We start from the raw sequence: 17970 nt of genomic DNA, 5'->3' as shown, positions 1-17970 counted from the left end.
TTTGCCCGAATGTATTGCTTTTTTCACTTTAAAATCCACAACCGAATCGGTTTATGAAGGAGGACAAATACATTGAGTTGTTGTAATGACCCTGCTGCATTCAGATTTGTCCCATTAAGCACCAAGGCAGAGCCCCTTCCAGAATAGGGATATTCTTTATCCACATTAAACACCGCACACTCTCGCAGTGTTAAACCTTTTAACAAGTCCCTGTGTAAACGGAGTCATAATCATTTTTTATTTACTGGCGATGAATTAAAAGCAGCTTATATTCGCAAATCTGCTGTTCACCATCTTGGGAGTGCATTAACGAACTATTTTGAGCTTTGCTCTTGTGCTGTTTTGCAAGGTCACTGAAACTACGCAATGTGATTATGTCATAGCAATCTGTGGTCTGTTCATAATTGCTTCAATGCTTATCAGGGAATTATAGAAAAACGAATGGAAAGGTTTGATCATTTCACAAGAGAAACATGCAACATAATAGCATATTCTCAAATAAAGTAAAATGCCTGTGTTATAGGAAATACTTTAGGCGACAAAGATGAATTAAACATTTGTTAAACATGGTCGGTAAGACAAAAACGATGCCAAAACATTTCCATACACATCTTGTAGTGTAAAGAATATGTGTAGGTGCTCATCAAAGTGAGCGACTAAAGGTGTTAGGTAACAGGGGTAAAGGAGTTATTAAGGCACAGTAAGTTAATTGGTGTGCAGGTGGGGTGTGCGTGTTTTTTGAAGGCCTGAATCACAAAGTAAATCCCACGTCTAGGTGTAACATACATTTGTAAATGACTCAATTTGTGAGTGCAAGGATTTCACAAAAGGTGAACTTTTACCCCTGAAAAGTTTTGCTTATGGGTTACTGGATGATGTTCAGTTATTTGCTTCCCAACAGTGTCTCCCCTAGGGCCGGACTGGCCTTAGCGGGCACCGGGCGTTTCCCTGGAGGGGGGAATGTTTTGGGCCCCTGTGGGGCCGTTTTTGTTACCTGTGGTAGCAAAATTGTCCGAAACCGACCCTAGCCAACAGCAGGTCGCAAACCCCCCCCTCCCTCCCAGGGGCCGGCCGAGCAGTTTGCCAGGGCCGGTTTCAGTTCCCAGTTTCCACCATGCCATGCTGCACTTTGAGATCTAGTCAGGATAGCTGTTTCTGCATGCACAAAGTAGTACTGCTGTTGACGCTATCTCAGACATATTGGTAATATAAAGTGCTTTTGCAGGATATGGGATTGTGTACTTCTCAAGAACAGATGACGAAATTGTCCCCTAAAGATAAGATTAACAACAGCATTTCACATAGCAATCGATAAAAATAAGCCTTGATTCAAAAAGGTTTGAGATCAGTAATTTTTAAACCATGAATGTTTATTATAAAATGTGATACTGAAAGCAAAGCTGTAGTAGGGTCAATTGAATTGCATAAAATTTCAATCATAGGAAAATATTTAAAATAGATGCAGCATGGGCAAAATCTGAAAAATAGTCTAAGTCCAGAATGTTCAGAAAAGCAGAAGGCATCCTGAGGGCACAGGGCAAAGATTAAAGGATTATCTGGCTCATCCCCCGAAACCCATCCTATTATAACAAAATTCAGTGTGAAACTAATGGAAATTGCACAGTCAGTAAAGGGTGAGCAAATGCATCAACATATCATCAAATCATAGCACATCATTATAAACCGCCATATAATACTGCTAATCTGGCACTACTCCTCTAAATAAATGCCGATGCATCAATGAGATAATGCCACAAATATGGTTACATAAAAAATGGCAGACATATTACTGAATGAGCCTACAAAAGTACAGACCAGGAACAGACCTTAGAAAGTATCAATTGAACTAAAGTGATTCCTTCCCAGATCTTCAGGAACAAAGTGTCAACACAAAGCATCAATACGCATTTGTTGCGTTTGGTGTCTATCAGAAGTGAAGATATGATTAATTCTAAATCCAAAATAGTCTGTATATCACAGCATTGTCCTTCCAATTGCAAAATGTTCAGGTTACACAACAAATACTATTTAAATTATAAATAACACCAACAAATCTTCCCTATGATGATTACATTCTTCACCAATATCCCAGTAGAACATTATTAATACAGGTCCATCACTTTCTGTCTCTTTAGTCTTAGTTATTCTAATGCCTTAATGTCATCACAGGCGTGGCCTTTATATCTTCCATTTCAAATCACTACTCTTACCCTTGTTCACAGATCCTGCTGAAACCTTCTTTTCACACCCACAGTTTAGCCCTTCTATTCAATATATTATTTCAAGAATTTTAAACAAAAAATAAGACCTATTCCTTAAATAAAAAAGATTAATGCTGTTAATACTGTTCAAAGCATACTCCCACAAATACTATCAAACCACTCATCAAGTTTTGAAAATCCCTTTCCAATCTCACTAAACCAAGAACCAACTGAATCTCCCAAACCATACTCTTCAATAACCATTGTCTCACCTGAAATATCAGTAATGCTACTAGTATATCTATTAATAAGCTTAGTGTTACATGGTATGACAGTAAAGCACTGTCGTACTTCAACACACAACAAACTCCAGCTACTATCGCAATGAAAATGTCTAAAGCTAAACAGTCTTACATGATCATAGCATGCTATTCATAGCACCTTTAGCTAGTAGTTCTTCATTAATGTGAGTGAGTGCTTCAGCAGTGTAAGAAGCAAGGCGATCTACAAGCGTTTCTAAGCTTTTTAATTTTCACATCATTCTAAGGCACACCAACAGACAGAATCTCCGCACCAAGCACATCTAAAACAATGGTCCCAAAATCATGTTCACTCTTTTCAAACCAACAGCATCATTCATTTCATTCATATGGAAAAATCCACGGAAATACCAAAGCAAGATAGTAGCTCCCCACCCAATTAAATGGCAGGTTAAAATTAGGCCTTGGCAAGATTAAATTATGTGAAGTAATCAAAGCAATTTCAGTCATTTAATGTAACTTTTTTGATGGAAAGTTAAGGAAAATTGTAGGATTATACCTGTTCACATGATTATGAGTAATTTGGCATAAAAATCCTACCGTAGGAGCACAGAAACAACAAACCTTGGGAGAATGATTGGCTGCTGCTGTTCATGTTTTGTTGCATTTCATTTTATTTTCTTAGCACAAAAAAAAATTCTCTGTCCATTTTAGATGTGATTGTGCATTTTGCACTATGTAAATGGTGCTTAACGCGGGGTTATGCTCCTCGCATATGTACCATAATCGTTAATTTTTTTGCAGTAATTTTGCCTATTTATGCTACAGCAAATTATCCAAGTTATACCCACCCTCAGTTAAAATAGGCAGTCTTAGCAACAACATGATCCATTCCTCTCATTGTAGGTACTTCACCAATGCACTGTTTATCATCAACCACATAACTATTTTCACAGTTACTCTCTCCAAGTAGTTCTATTCTACTACTACTTTGAGATCTTTGTTTCAATACTCCTTATCTCATTTACTCCATCCTCAACCTAGGGTGCATTTTTCAATTTCTAAATTTATCTTCAACCTCGTCTATTTGCATTCTGATTTCTCTTGCATCTTCCTAATTTATCATCATTTTCACCTTTCTTGCATTATACTGTCATGTATTTTAGGATAGTCTCATCGATGTATACCCCATTTTACATACATTATCCCATCCACACGACTATAACGACTCTAAACAGGTGACCTTTTACCTAATAGCTTGCTCCCGTCTCTTCGACACCAGGCTCTCAATCTTCTATCTGAATCCCTGTACCTGACATACATAAACATGTCCCCAGGCACGGCCGATTTATTCTGTATAAGGGTCACAACTTCTTTCATCCTTGGCCAACAGCTAGCTGTGCATGATCACACTTGTTTAGAAAAGCATCGGTGATTGTTTTCAAACAATTTATGATTGTTTTCAAAACATCCATGGTTGTTTTAAAACCATATTTTTTCTAGAAAACGCCCCAGAGTGACCACTTTAGTATAAAAAAACCTCACTCCCCCCTACAACTCGGAAGATAATTCCTTCCAAGCTGAGACAGGGGTCTCACATGCCGAATCTCCGACAAGCAGCAGTCTGACATCCCTTGCATGTTGGGATCCTCAACACAGAGACGGGGCCCTTCATTCCCAACCATCAGGTGAGGGGCTGGTTCTTCCCTAGGGGTTTCTTGGCTGCAGATACACATATCTATACCACATATGCACCTACACATCCAGGTTAGGCTAGGTACATTTTAGCAAATTACTTAGGATGTGCATTTTAGGAATATGCAAGTGCTACTGTTTTTATCTGAACTGTTTCTGTTTATCTTATTAGCCCTATGGTAGAAATGTATCTACTATTCACTATATTGGTACTAGCAATCTCTTTTGTATGTTTCTGTCTCCCCGATTGTCCCAGCACATTAGGCCTAGGCGTAGTTCGCGGAGTTTTGCTATGTGGAACTCCGCGAAGCTAAAAAATAACTCTGCTAAGTTCCGCGAGTAGCGGAGTGCAGTGCGAACTGCAGTTTGTGCTGATATTTTCTTCCGCTCGGGTAGAAATTCTACCCGTGCGGCAGCTCGCACTCGCGGACTTACTATTTCGCGATCAAGAGCGGGGAAAAAACTCTGCTGCACATCGCAAAGCGGAGTTTTCTGCACTCCGCGATCTCCGTGGAGTGAGGAGTGCATAAAACTCTGCAAACTCTGCGAATGGAGCGAAGTTCACTGCCCAGGCCTACAGCACATATGTTTTACACAAGGCTGTCGCTGGACCAATAAATTCTTATTGAAGCGTCCTGATCACCATCCTGTGTATTTTCTGAAGGAAAGCAAGCACGAGTGTCTGAGCGAAACATACTGTACTGTTGTGCACGATTCCTAAAGAATCAGGGTTGTCATGTTCAGTGGTTGCCAGATACTACTTACACCACTGTAGAATACAGAGGGTGGTAGTGGCACTGAAGAGCTAGCTGGTCTAACGGCTGACATCTCCTGTGGGGGTGTCCGGAAGCGGTTGGGACACCATGCCCACAGTTTAGGTCATCCAAAACGGGCAAGTCCTGGGCGACTCCTAGGAAGTACACAACAATACTCCTTAATGAACTCACACACTTCTTCACTTAAACTACACACAAACTTATTTTTAATTATGGTAAAAATTAATTATAGGTTAAAAATTATTAGAAAAAGTATCACAGTTCCCACGATCTTCAAATACAGAAGTTCTTCCAAAGAAGCATTGAAATCTAAAAGAAATGGAGCTGCAATTCTGTACCACAAAATATATTTACTAAGATATTACAGTAGGTTAAAGGTATTTGCAAATATGTCAACCCTTCCAAAACTCCCCTAGATAAACAGCTACAAACATAACAACACTTAGGGCCTAATTGCGAGTTCAGAGGTAAGGGAACGGCCATTGAAGGGGCATCAGATTCCCCACTGCTCATGTGGTGGTCCACCCCCGAATTACGATGTTGGCTGTTTGTTAAAGGAAAGACTGCCGGAGACCCGCCACCGCCGCCACCAGCCATTCACAGACCACCATGATGGCAGTAAGGGGAAAGCACCGGTCAGAGGGTGGTACAGACAAGCTCACGACAGTCGGAATTACGTGTTGGCTTTCTGTCTCGCCACCAGTGACGAGAAGACCGCTTGCTTTAAGTTGCCAAAATTGAAGGAATTGGGGTATATACTCATTCCATTTACTTTTCTTCCCTTCAGTCTCCCATGTGCATCCCATCCTCCCGGGCCCCCCCTTCACAGCAGTATCTTGACCCTGAAGAAAACGACCTTGTTGGGGCCGAAATCCAGGTATGTCAGTTTTGCATTATTTACCCATTGACTGGACTGGGCACATATGGTCCGGACTCCAGCAATGGGAAAGTACTCATAGCCAGTATTTTTTCACATGCATTATGCATTTGTATACATTTAACACTTGTGCAGTCAAAATATATACACCTTTATCAACACATATAAAAAAGTATTACCCACCGTCAGAAACATTGCCGCTGGTCCACCTCTGACATCGTAATACAGCAGGCGGAAGTCCGCAGCTGTGGCCATATGGCGGTAAGACCACCAAACTTGTAATCGGGCCCTTAATGTGGATTATGTTTCTTAAAATTTCCAACAGACCTATCTCTAACTATTAAATGGAAGGTAATTCAACTTATGGTTGTTCAGCTCAACTAAATAGAGAAATCAAGCACAACAGGCCAACTAAAATTATTATAATCATTGTCAACAACAATATACTAAATATTGTTTAGCATCGTTGCTTACTCTTTGCCATCTTTCTACAAAGCAAAAATAAATAACATCTAACTTCAAAGATACAAAATCAGGAATTGTTTTTTCAGTTATTTCAGAATGTTCAGTTCATAGATTTAGTTCCTAAAGCTGAAGAGGCCTTACTATCTTCAACTGGATACCTAAGATACAAAACAGAAAAATGAACTCTTAACTATGAAATTCTTGTGCACTTTTCAATTTTTTTCAGTAAAAATATCCATCAAACCTTTTCTTATCAAGAATTCAGGATGGCTTTTCCTCAAAAATAAACTGAGAACAGTTTGTCAAATCAGACTATGACATCTGAATTCTTATCTGCGGAGGCTGTTGCCAAATATGTCAACTCGGGTGATAAATACTTTCTATTTGGAACTTTTATTGTCATTGGACTTTTGGCTGCAGGTGGTTCACTTTGGCTACTATCTGAGTCTAATTCAATAGTATGTCTCTTTTCTGATTGTCTCTGACTTTTGAGTCTTCTGATACAGTCTTCTGTTTCTTCTCACTGGTCTGAACAAGAGGCCCTGTCTTCCTGATGCATATTCTCATTTTAAGATGTGTTTGTGATTGCAACCTCGTCTCTTCTGATTCGACCTGCGCCCTCAACTGCATCAGCAGCTTGACTCACAGTAAACTATTTTCACTTTGCAGTTCATGAGTCTCAAATTTTTGCTGCACTCCTTTCTCATGAACTGGAGTCCCTTCCTTCTTTTTTCCTTCTTGCTGTTATTCTTATTTATGATTTTGTGACTTGTCTTCTTGATTTTGATTTTTGCTTTCCTCAAATTTGGAAGTTCAGGATTCCCCCCGTCCCAGGTTCATATAGCGAATTAGAGCTTGACACTTTAAATCAGTGGCTGTTGTGACCACTACTTCACCTGCAGTCTTCACTCTATTTGTGTGAGCTGCATCGATCCACAGTGATACCAGAACACTTTACATCAGTGTTTGTCACATGAATCACTAGATGGTGGCCTTTCCACCTTGACTTAAACCAGTTCTTGCAAACATTTTTCACCTAATCACCAGACTGGAGTACATGGCATAAAACCTCTTTTGCTGATGGTGTTGCCAAGTTCACCTGATGAGAGACAGATCATATGACATCAGCCAAACCATTGTAGTAATCGAACACACCATCATCACTGAGAGACACAAGTGAATCTGAGATTATGCAAGGAATTCTCATCACACTCCCCATGAGCACTGCATGTGGTGAAATTCCAGTCTTTTTATCTGAAGTGTTTCTAATGCTCATCAGCACAAGCAAAGCTGAATTTGCAAAGCTGTGCACAACAATTTAAGAGCCTCATTTTAAAAATGGTTTCCTCTGTCTGTCTCAATAGGGGTATGTATTGTATTGTAAGGGTTATTTATAAGGCACACTGTGACCAAAAATGATATCTTGGTGCTATAACCACCATGTAAGATAATAGCTGATGGAGAAACTAAAGAGTGGGTCCCTAGTAAAGGGAAAAGTCAGGATTTCAGTGATTTCCTGAATTTTAGTAAGTCAGAGTGAGACCATAGGGGAGCTGATAATGTATTCCATATCTGAGCTGCATTGAAGGTAAAGGTATGTCCTCTTTGTCTGACTTTTTGAAATCTGAGTTCTTGGGCATAGTTGCCTGTGGTTTATCTGAGGTTTCTGCCAGGAGTATATTTTTTTAGTTTGTTTTGTAAGGGATTTGGGGCCATATGTAGGTAGTCTAATACCGGTCGGTAACGGCCGATTTTCGGTAAATATACCGTTACCGACCGGTATTTAGGCTTTTGCTATGTAGGGGGAACATTTCAGGAATCGGTAATTTACCGAATCGGTAAAATTACCGAATCGGTAATTTTACCGATTCGGTAAATACCGAATCCTGAAATGAGATGTAGGTGACACTCAAATGAGTGATGTGTAGGGAAAATAATTCGGTATTTAGCACCAAATATATGTTGGTGCTAAATACCGAATTCATTGCAAAAAGCAATATTTTGCTGGACTAACAGTGCCATGTGGCAGACATACATGCCCTTAGGGCATGTATGTGCGCCACATGTGCACACATGCAGGAATCAGGGGTGCAACAGGGTGTCAATGTGACACCCTGCCACCCTTGAATGTGCTCCCCCCATTACCGAATCGGTATTTACCGATTCGGTAATGAGGCATACCTTCCCATTGATTCAATCAATGGGAAGGTATGCCTCATTACCGAATCGGTAAATACCGATTCGGTAATTACCGAATTTCTCCGATTCGGTAATATTTACCGAATGATTACCTACATACGAGTTACCACTTCTTAAATACCGAATCGGTAAAGTTCGGTATTTAAGAAGTGGTAACTTGTATGCTACCTACATATGGCCCTTGGTCCTTTATCGTGTAGTGCCTTATGGACAATACAGAGAGATTTAAAGATAATTATCTGTTTGATAGGCAGCCACTGGAGCTCCTTCAAGGCCTCTGTGGCATCTGAATATCGAGATCTGTTCAATGGTAGCTTAGCTGTGATTATGTGGATGCGCTCTGGCTTATTTAACAAATAGCTAGGGGCTCCTAGCAACAAAGCGTTGCAATGGTCCAGCCTACTTAGTATTACACCTCTGGAAATCAGTGATCTAGCTGGTAGGTCAAGCAGAGGATATAGATTCCTAAGGGCCCGGATCAGTGCAAAACAAGTCCTGGTAAGTCTGTTCACTTGATTTTCCATAGACAGACCTTGATCAATGATCACACCTAAGTTTCATACTGCCACTGGGTTGACCAGCGGCATTTATGTGGATAACGGCCAGAAGTTAGGCGATAGGGATACTGTTTTGTTTTGAGGAGCAACAGAGGAGTTCAGCTTTGTTTCCATTCATTTTGAGTGAATTTGCATTCATCCAGTCAAAGATGTCAAGAATGCATGCCTGTATGTTACCTATGGTATCCTCCTGGTTATTATTCAGCGACAGAATTAACTGAGTATTGTCTCCATATTTAATTAACTTAATATTGTGGGTTTTTATAAGTGAGATGAGAGGTTTGATATAAATATTGAATAAAATAGGGCTGAGGGAAGGGCCCTGGGGGACACTATTTGTTGTCATTCTAAATTTGGATAGAAAAAGGGAAAAGATATGACCAGACAGATAGGATTTTAGCCACTTTAACATCGTGCCCCCCACACCCACAAGTCTGGATAGAAGAGTGTGGTGGTCCACAGTGTCAAATGCAGCTAATAGATCTAGGAGGCTAGATAGGCGGGGTCAGAAAGAGTTTTTGTTTAGCAATGGCTTAACTATAGCTTTCTTCCAGCAGTCAGGCACCTTCTCGGTTTCAAGAGAATGGTTGCGGAGTTGTAGGAGAGTGTCCCCAAGCTCTTCTTCCCATATTAGCCATTGCTTTGGTGGCATAGGGTCCAACGGCGACCCTAATTTCATGGCCCTGTACAAGGCTTTCAAAAACCTCGCCAGAGATAGGATCCAACCTAGTCAATGTCATGGGGGAGAAGTCTAAAGGGGGAGGCAGTCCAGATTGAGCGGAGCTATGAGAATGTGCGATAGTGTGTTTAACTGCGATAGATTTGTCAATCCCATCGAATATTGTTTTAATCTTACTATCAAAATATTCCGACAGATTGTCACATAATATCTGTGATGGTATAATCTCTCGCTTAAAGTGAGAAGGATTGGTAAATTCTCTAAGAATTGTAAATGTTTTTCTTACTTTGTTAGGGGCTGCAGTGATCAGCTCATAATGGTAGTTGCCTCTCGCTTTCCTTAACTTGTTTTTCGATTCACTTAGTGCATTTTTTAAATTGAACTTATCTATCTCAAGATAATGGTGCCTCCATTTCCTCTCCAGTTGCCTAAATTTAGGTTGGCCTTTTTCAACGTAAGGTCGTACAAAGGGGCTGACACCTTTTGTCAGTTTTTTAAGGTAGTCAGAGGTATATTTTTATCTAATGTTTTTTAAATTTCCCTTTCAAATCTATATTAATTCACGTCAGCAGAGTCTGCTGGAGAGAAAAAAGTATTGTTAATGAAATGTTTGGATTTAACTTTAGAGAGCTTATGCTATGCTCTGCTTTTTACTGAAATTATTGCTGACTTTTCAAGGGAGCACCTCTTATCCACCTGCAGATAAAAGGTAATTAGTGAGTGATCAGTCCAGCAGAGAGGGGTCATTTCTCCTACCGAGGTAAGGTTTTCTGGGGAGAAAATGAGGTCCAAAGTATGGCCAGCTATATGTGTAGGGCCATGGACCTGCTGCTTAAGAACAATTGTTTCGCAGGTGCTGAGCAGCTCCTTATATGCCGCAGATAGGACTCCTTGTGCCCAGAAATTTAAATCTCCCAACAGAAAAAAGATTATTGTGCATGATCCACAAGTTGGAGATATTATCTAGGAGAGAAGGAAGAGAAGAACTTGCAGTAGTGGGTGGCCTATAACAGAGAATCCCTGTGGCCATGTTTTGAGCCTTAAACTGAAATCTTAACATTTCTTTCCCCTCTACTTCATCTATGGGGAAAATAGTGAAGTCCCAGCTGTCTTTATGGAGAATGTCTAAGCCCCCCACTTTTTTAGGAACTCAGGGCTTCTGGAACCCTTTGAAACCATATGGACATGCCTTATCGAGGTCAGAGACAGAGTCCCCTGTAGTCCAAGTTTCTGTAATGAACAATACATAAAACTCCCCAGTATCAAGCAATAAGTTAATTTCTTCAGCATGTTTAGGGAGAGATCTAGATTTCCGCAAACCACATGTTAACCTATCCTTTGGTGACATCTTGACATTACAACTCTCAATAGTAGCTTCCATCCTTACAATGGGTTGCTTAGCAATAGTCATAAGTTCATCATGCGTGTAGCAAAGTCTTCCCTGTTAAGTAGTGCCAAAATCGGAAGCATGGCTGGCGCTGAGCGCGGTCGGGAGCAGACGGGAATGCATTTGGTGCGCCTTCGGCATGCCTGCAGTGCGCACGCTCCAGCCTGCTACTAAGTAGTGTCTGAGTGAGGCTGATTTACGCTGTGGGCCTGAGATGACGGCCCCGCTGAGATACGGGTGCTGCTGCTGTTCAAAAAGTAAAGAGTGAGCTACTTGCTCTAAAAACAGCTCCGTAGGCAAGTTAGTCAAAAAATGTGTCAATTCCCTATATTCTGATTTAAAAACACATATTTAAAAGGCCCAAAAACACACAATTCAGATTCAAGTACAAAATTCAAGTATTAGCAGCTAGCGATGAAACCTTACATAGTAGGCATGCCACGTCTAGGAATTAAATCCCCTAGGAATAGTTGGTCAGTGTCATGCTGTTACATTTCCTAGTTGGATAAGTCTCTATCCATTTTAAGAACACACATACTATTACTAAAATGTACCTCAATTCATTTTGAACAGGCATCTCGCATAACCTCTCGGCATTCTGGTGAATGGTCCCTCTGATTTTCCTATGTGACTCATAGTTACATTAGTTCGTTTCCCTATATTAATTTGTTGACAGTCAATAGATCTCTGATATAAACTTTCTGCTCTGGACCTAAAGTGAGGAATGTGACAATACTTTTTAAAGATCCTTACCATTGTGTCTCAACTCACACGTATTGGGCCTTAGATCACCTAGCCATTGCAGGTAACACTAAATTAGGGGAACATATTTATTGCCAGCTGTTATCCCGATGTCATTGACATCCTTCTTCCAAACAGTTATTTCCCAATTTCTCTTTATATCTTCTGGCACCTCTTCATTAAGATCGGTCAGCTCAGTTAATGTTCTATGCGCATGGCTCAACAAAAACCTATTTACATTGTAAGGTTCATCATTCTCAGTTTCAGTTTTAAATTTTTCTTTTGAATAGATTGTTACAGTTTCAAAAGCACAATACCTAGCCAACGCATCTGTATAGTGATTGATCATGGTGACAATGTTGTCACTCTTGTGAACAATTCACTATAAAACCGGTATCTTTTCAGATTGATGTAAAACTTCCAACTAGTTCAAAATGTATGGCCCATTTTTGATGGATGTACCAGGAGATGCCATAAAACACATATGTGACCACAATTGTGCACATTCATGCTCCATACCAAAATCATACAGGCTGTCTGTGTAAATTTTCATACTTTATTCATTTGCCAGGCGGCATGCTCTTGTACGGGCAATCAATTATGCTACCTGTGCTGAGATTACATCACACAAGTATGATGCTTCAACAATTTCTGAAATGAAGCAAACTGCATATGCTGCTCTTAATATTCCATGATGGTCCCTGAAACAAGAACCATCCACAAACAGTGTTAGATCTGACAATTCAAGTGGTGTGTCTGGGTTTGGTGTGGTGCACAATTATTGACGTCTATGCAGTCATGGTTCTTAGTCTTCATCCTCTTCATCCTTGTTTAAAATCGGCAGACAATATTTTATACATCCTGATAATCTTGACACGATATTTTTTTATCCCAATTGTTTTTTATGATACAAAAATATTGTCTCAAGAATATCAGGATGTATGAAATATTGTGGACAGAAATATCAAAGATAAAAATATCATTTTTAGCGGTGGTTTTGGAATCGTTAAAAATATCAATTTAGAAAATGTATGTAACAGAGTTTGCAAGTGTTATTTAATATATAATGTATTGTAGTGTTTTATTGTAGTGTTTTATTCTATATGTTTATTTTTTTATTGTGTTCTTAGTAATATAATTGATTAATTATGAGAATGTTGAAATTTGTATTTCTAGTTCTATTCACTTATAAGAATAATGGATTTATAAATGTTTAAGCAGTGGGATATTGGGGTTTTAGGGGATAAGGGTGGGGAGATTTTTAAAAATTGGATATTTTAAAGTAAATTTAATGTTCATCATTTAGTGATATGCAATATAATATTGTTAATTTTATCAAATTTAATTTGTTACAATATTAATTGTTATAAATATTATGTTCAATTTAATAAAATATATATTGATTAGAATAAATACAAAAATAATTTATTGTTAAAATTAAAATAAATACTTAAATAAAATGTAAAATGAACTAATATATAGCAATGTTTTATTCAATAAATATCTTTTATTACTTTTTATTTTTTTAGAAAAAATGATTATAAATAAAACATGTGAAAGTTATATGTATATATATGTGTGTATAAATATATATAATATATATATATATATATATATATATATTTTCAAGCAAAATATTTTCCAATAAAATGCGCTCTCAGCAACACAGAATCCACCAGGTTTGCAAAGTCCAAGGGTGTATATTCACTTACAACATGTTTCGGCTTGCATGGAAGGCTTGATCACGTAAATGAATGTGTTTGAAAACAAAACTAATAAAGCATCAGGCAAATGCTAAACATAAACAAAGGACTGACATAAAGTACTTATTAGTCAAGATACGTGGCAGACATATTGTTATGTACGCAAAATATACGAATGCAAGTAGCTCATGTATGCATGCAGATCGTAACAATACCGCAATGGTGTCACAAAAGAAACATAGTTAAACGTTATGACCATGGAAGTCTTGTACACGTAAATAATGTGTTTAAAAACAAAACTGAACTGATAACGCTTCAGGCAGATGCTAGAAACAGACGAAGGACTAAAATTGAGTGCCTTGCGTCAAACTGCGTGGCAGACATATTGTAATGTGCAAAAGACGTATAGAAGCAAAATAGCTCATACATGCATACTGATTGAAAATGTTAACCCAATAAGGTCCCAGAAGAGACCTAATGCCACGTTCACATCATATGTTCAATACATTCTATAAAGTTCCCTCAGTTGAAAATGTTTATGATGTTGACATGATGATGTAAAAATAAATAAATATACTCCTACAAGCATAAAGTCTGAAATAGTGCCATATATTAAAATAATGACTAATGTCCCACCACATAAACAATCCATGCCAATATTGATTGGCTCGCAACCTAAATAGGAAGGGGCTAGACCAATGTCAATTCACCATGCAATACGTCACTTATGAACATGGGTCCAATCTAGTTGACAATCAAAATATTGTCTGCTTTTGAGATGTTGCCAAATTGCAAACGACGAGGACAGGGACATAAATGAGTTCAAGTTACCACGTAAAATACTTTAAAGTGCGTGGGTGCAAAAGTTAATATTCACATGGAAATAATCCGGTGTAACCATCTTGTCCGAAGGTTCACAAAGTCCATGCTGGATTGAATAAAGTAAGTTTATATGTATATGAGAAAACATGCACAATTCGTCTGCCAAATGAGGCCAATGTCCTCAACATGTAAGTGAACTGCTAAATTGTTGTGCACATGACCAGAATCACATGGCGTAGGTGTAAAGTGATGATGGCTTTATCACATAATAGAATGCTTGTAAAGAGTTGGAGACGTCAGGTGGTACTTGCCAGAGATGCCCATCAGTGAAGAAGTCCTCAGTGATAAGATGGTGAAAAGGGTAGGTTGCCCGTGAAAAGTGAGTGTTGTGGTAGGGCCCCTTCCTTTCCTCCTGTTAGAAGAAACATAATAAAACAACGTCAGTTGCTATAAAATTCGAATTAAAAACAATACAACAGACTAAACTTCTTCTTATGCTCTAAACTAAATGGTAGGGGAGAGAGGAAAGAATAGAGCAGACATGGAGCAAACAAGATCAGAACAAACCCGTAGGTATAATGCAAAGGAAACCAAATGGAGATGACGAATGTCACAATTACTCCCTAAGATGCACTGCTAGTTCCTCGTCCAGTCTTTGGACTGAAAATCAACAATGTACTTAGACTCTTTCTGCCTGAGTTTTAACACAATGTTACCCCATCTGGGGTTCCTGGTGATTTGTTCTAAAATAAAGAATCTAAGTAGTGACGTATTGGAGAAATGTTTGTCCCTGAAATGTCGGGCCACCGGGTATTTTTCATCATTATGCGTGATGGCTCGACAATGTTCAAGAACACATTTCTTGGCTAGTAGGGTGGTACTCCCTATGTACCAAAGTTTGCAAGGACATTCAATCACATAAATCACATAGGTGGAGCTGCTTGTGAGAAATTGTTTGATCTCTTTCTTGATACCATTATAGTTGACCTGTTGGTAAAAGTGCTGTTATTGCATGCCTTACAATGGCCACGCAGAAAAAATCCCTTGAGGCCATGCTCGTGCCGAGTTGAATAGATGGTAACATCACTTTGTACCAGCATGTCTCTGATACTACTGCCTTTCCTGTAGGTCACGCTGGGTCTGTTCGAAATACATTCCCCAATTATGTTGTCACACTTGAGGATGTCCCAATTTTTGGATAATATCCTATAGATGTTTTTCGATTCTTCATTGTAAGTCATGATCAGGCGGGTTTTGCAGTCAGTATCATCTTCAGCTTTCGAGGATCACAAAAATCCAGGACCCGGTCAGGAAGGAGGCGGCACACCCGTATACAGCCAAAGAAATGTATTGAAGCAATAACAACGAGCTTCAGCCGCACAGGCCTTTTTCAAGTTAACAAACACTGGTCGTCAATGCCATTAAATACAACGCTTGTATACATACAAATAAAGAAAGTTCTGTGTCTCCAGAACATTGTCAAAAAATTGTGAAAATCAAAATAATATCGGAGACCACATTTCACTGGTACTGCATTGTACATTACGCTAACATAATTTCAGATTGCATCCGAATCTTTGAATAAAGTTTCTTCAAATGAAGTTTTGGACACAATTTTAACTGCCCCTGTAGAGAGAATGAAGAGGATGTGACTCATTCATAAACACGAAGGAGAGACCTTGGATAAAACTGGTTAAAAAAAGTATGTGCAATTGTACAAGCATAGATACATTGTATCACCAATTGGAGAGAAAGACCTTTGGTAGAACTGGTTTGACAGGATGCGTGCAGTTGCGTAAACGTGGCTACAATGAGTCACCAACTTCAGCGAAGCGCATCCAATTAAATACTCCTACATTATAAATTAGAAGACCAAATTGATTAAAATTAGAATCTGATCTGTTCTACATAATTATGATGTGTATATATATATTACCTACTGGCGGTCGCCAGTAGGTAGTTATAGTTAGGACCACGTTTCCATCGGAAATCCGCAACATTCTATTTTGAATAACTTTTGCGCCGGTCGACGAATCCTCGCGAATTTTTCAAAATAGGTGGGGCGCTACGCTCCGCTCCTACCCTGAAAGTCTCGGGGGGATTCGTCAAGCGGGGGCTGAGATAAAAGGGGGGTCCCAAAACGCGTTTTTCCCATGCATTTTTCCGTAGGACCTTTAGACACAGCTACAGCCCGAACGGCTGAACAGAATTACTTGAAATTTGGCAGAGAGGTAGTCCTCAGGTCAAGGAAATGCCTTTTGTAGGTTTGGTGTAAATCTGTTCAGTAGATTCTGAGAAAATAGCCTTTAAATCAATATATATATCTGTGACAGCTTACGGTGCGCTTACGGTGCGCTTACCGTACGCGTACGGTGACGTGCGCGAGCGCGATTCTGATTGGCTCTTAGATCTTAGTAAACATTCGAATCGGCCGAAACCAGGAAGCGGCGGCCGCCATTTTCTCTCTCGCACTCTGAGTGGGGCAGCATAAATGAAGCCCAAAAATGTGTAAAGGGGCAGTATATTGAGATAATAATCACCCAGCAGTGATATACGGGCCCCCAAACAACCCCCAAGGCCAAAAAAAATTATTATTTTTTTTCGAAAAATCGCCGATTACGCTTACCGTACGCGTACGGTAAAAATTTGGTTAAAAAAAAAAAATTATCCACACTCTCCCCCCCCCATGTGCAAACGGTGCCCGAAGTGCACCATTTGTGCATGGCATATCAAACCAATGAAAATAATAAACAAAACATTTCACAACGATGCGCATAATATGTCCCCCATGTGCGCACGGTGCGCGAAGCGCATCATGCGTACATGGCCCATCCCGCATAATGTGGGCACGCGGTGCACGCAGCGCACCGCGTGACCACCGTGCGTGCAGGCACTAACTGCGTAAAGTGGGCGCGCGGTGCGCGAAGCGCACCGCGTGCTCACTGTGCGCGCACGGTGCGCGCACGGAACGAACTGCGTTAACTGGGCGCGCACGCCACGAATGGCGTAAAGTAAGTTAGCATTTAAAAAACCGTACAAATTCACTGAAAAAACCATAGGTTTCACACACGTTATAGTTAGGAATTAGCATTTAAAAAACCTTGCAAATTCACTGAAAAAACCATAGGTTTCACACATGTTATAGTTAGCTGTACATTTTACTGATAAAAAACCAATGAAATTCCCCCGTTATAGTTACTGTAGGCAACTATAACTCACGCGACCGTAATCCTCTGCTGATGACATATGTGTCTTTATGAAAAAAAAATATTTGTAATATATGTATAGCTAAAATTTAATGGAAGAAGACATGGGCAAATAAGTGTCTAAATACAGTATTAGCATCAGCAGAGGATTACGGTCGCGTGAGTTATAGTTGCCTACAGTAACTATAACGGGGGAATTTCATTGGTTTTTTATCAGTAAAATGTACAGCTAACTATAACATGTGTGAAACCTATGGTTTTTTCAGTGAATATATATATAGATAGGATTTCATCTAGCAGCACCGCGAGAAACGAACTGGTAAACACAAAGCTGGCATTAAAGAAGGCATTCGCCGAAACGCGTCTGCCAGGTGTTTTCCCTGTGGTGATTCACTAATATCA

This window comes from Triturus cristatus, chromosome 9, assembly GCF_964204655.1.
Source record: "Triturus cristatus chromosome 9, aTriCri1.1, whole genome shotgun sequence".
NCBI lineage: Eukaryota > Metazoa > Chordata > Amphibia > Caudata > Salamandridae > Triturus > Triturus cristatus.
This window is presented reverse-complemented; position numbering follows the sequence as displayed.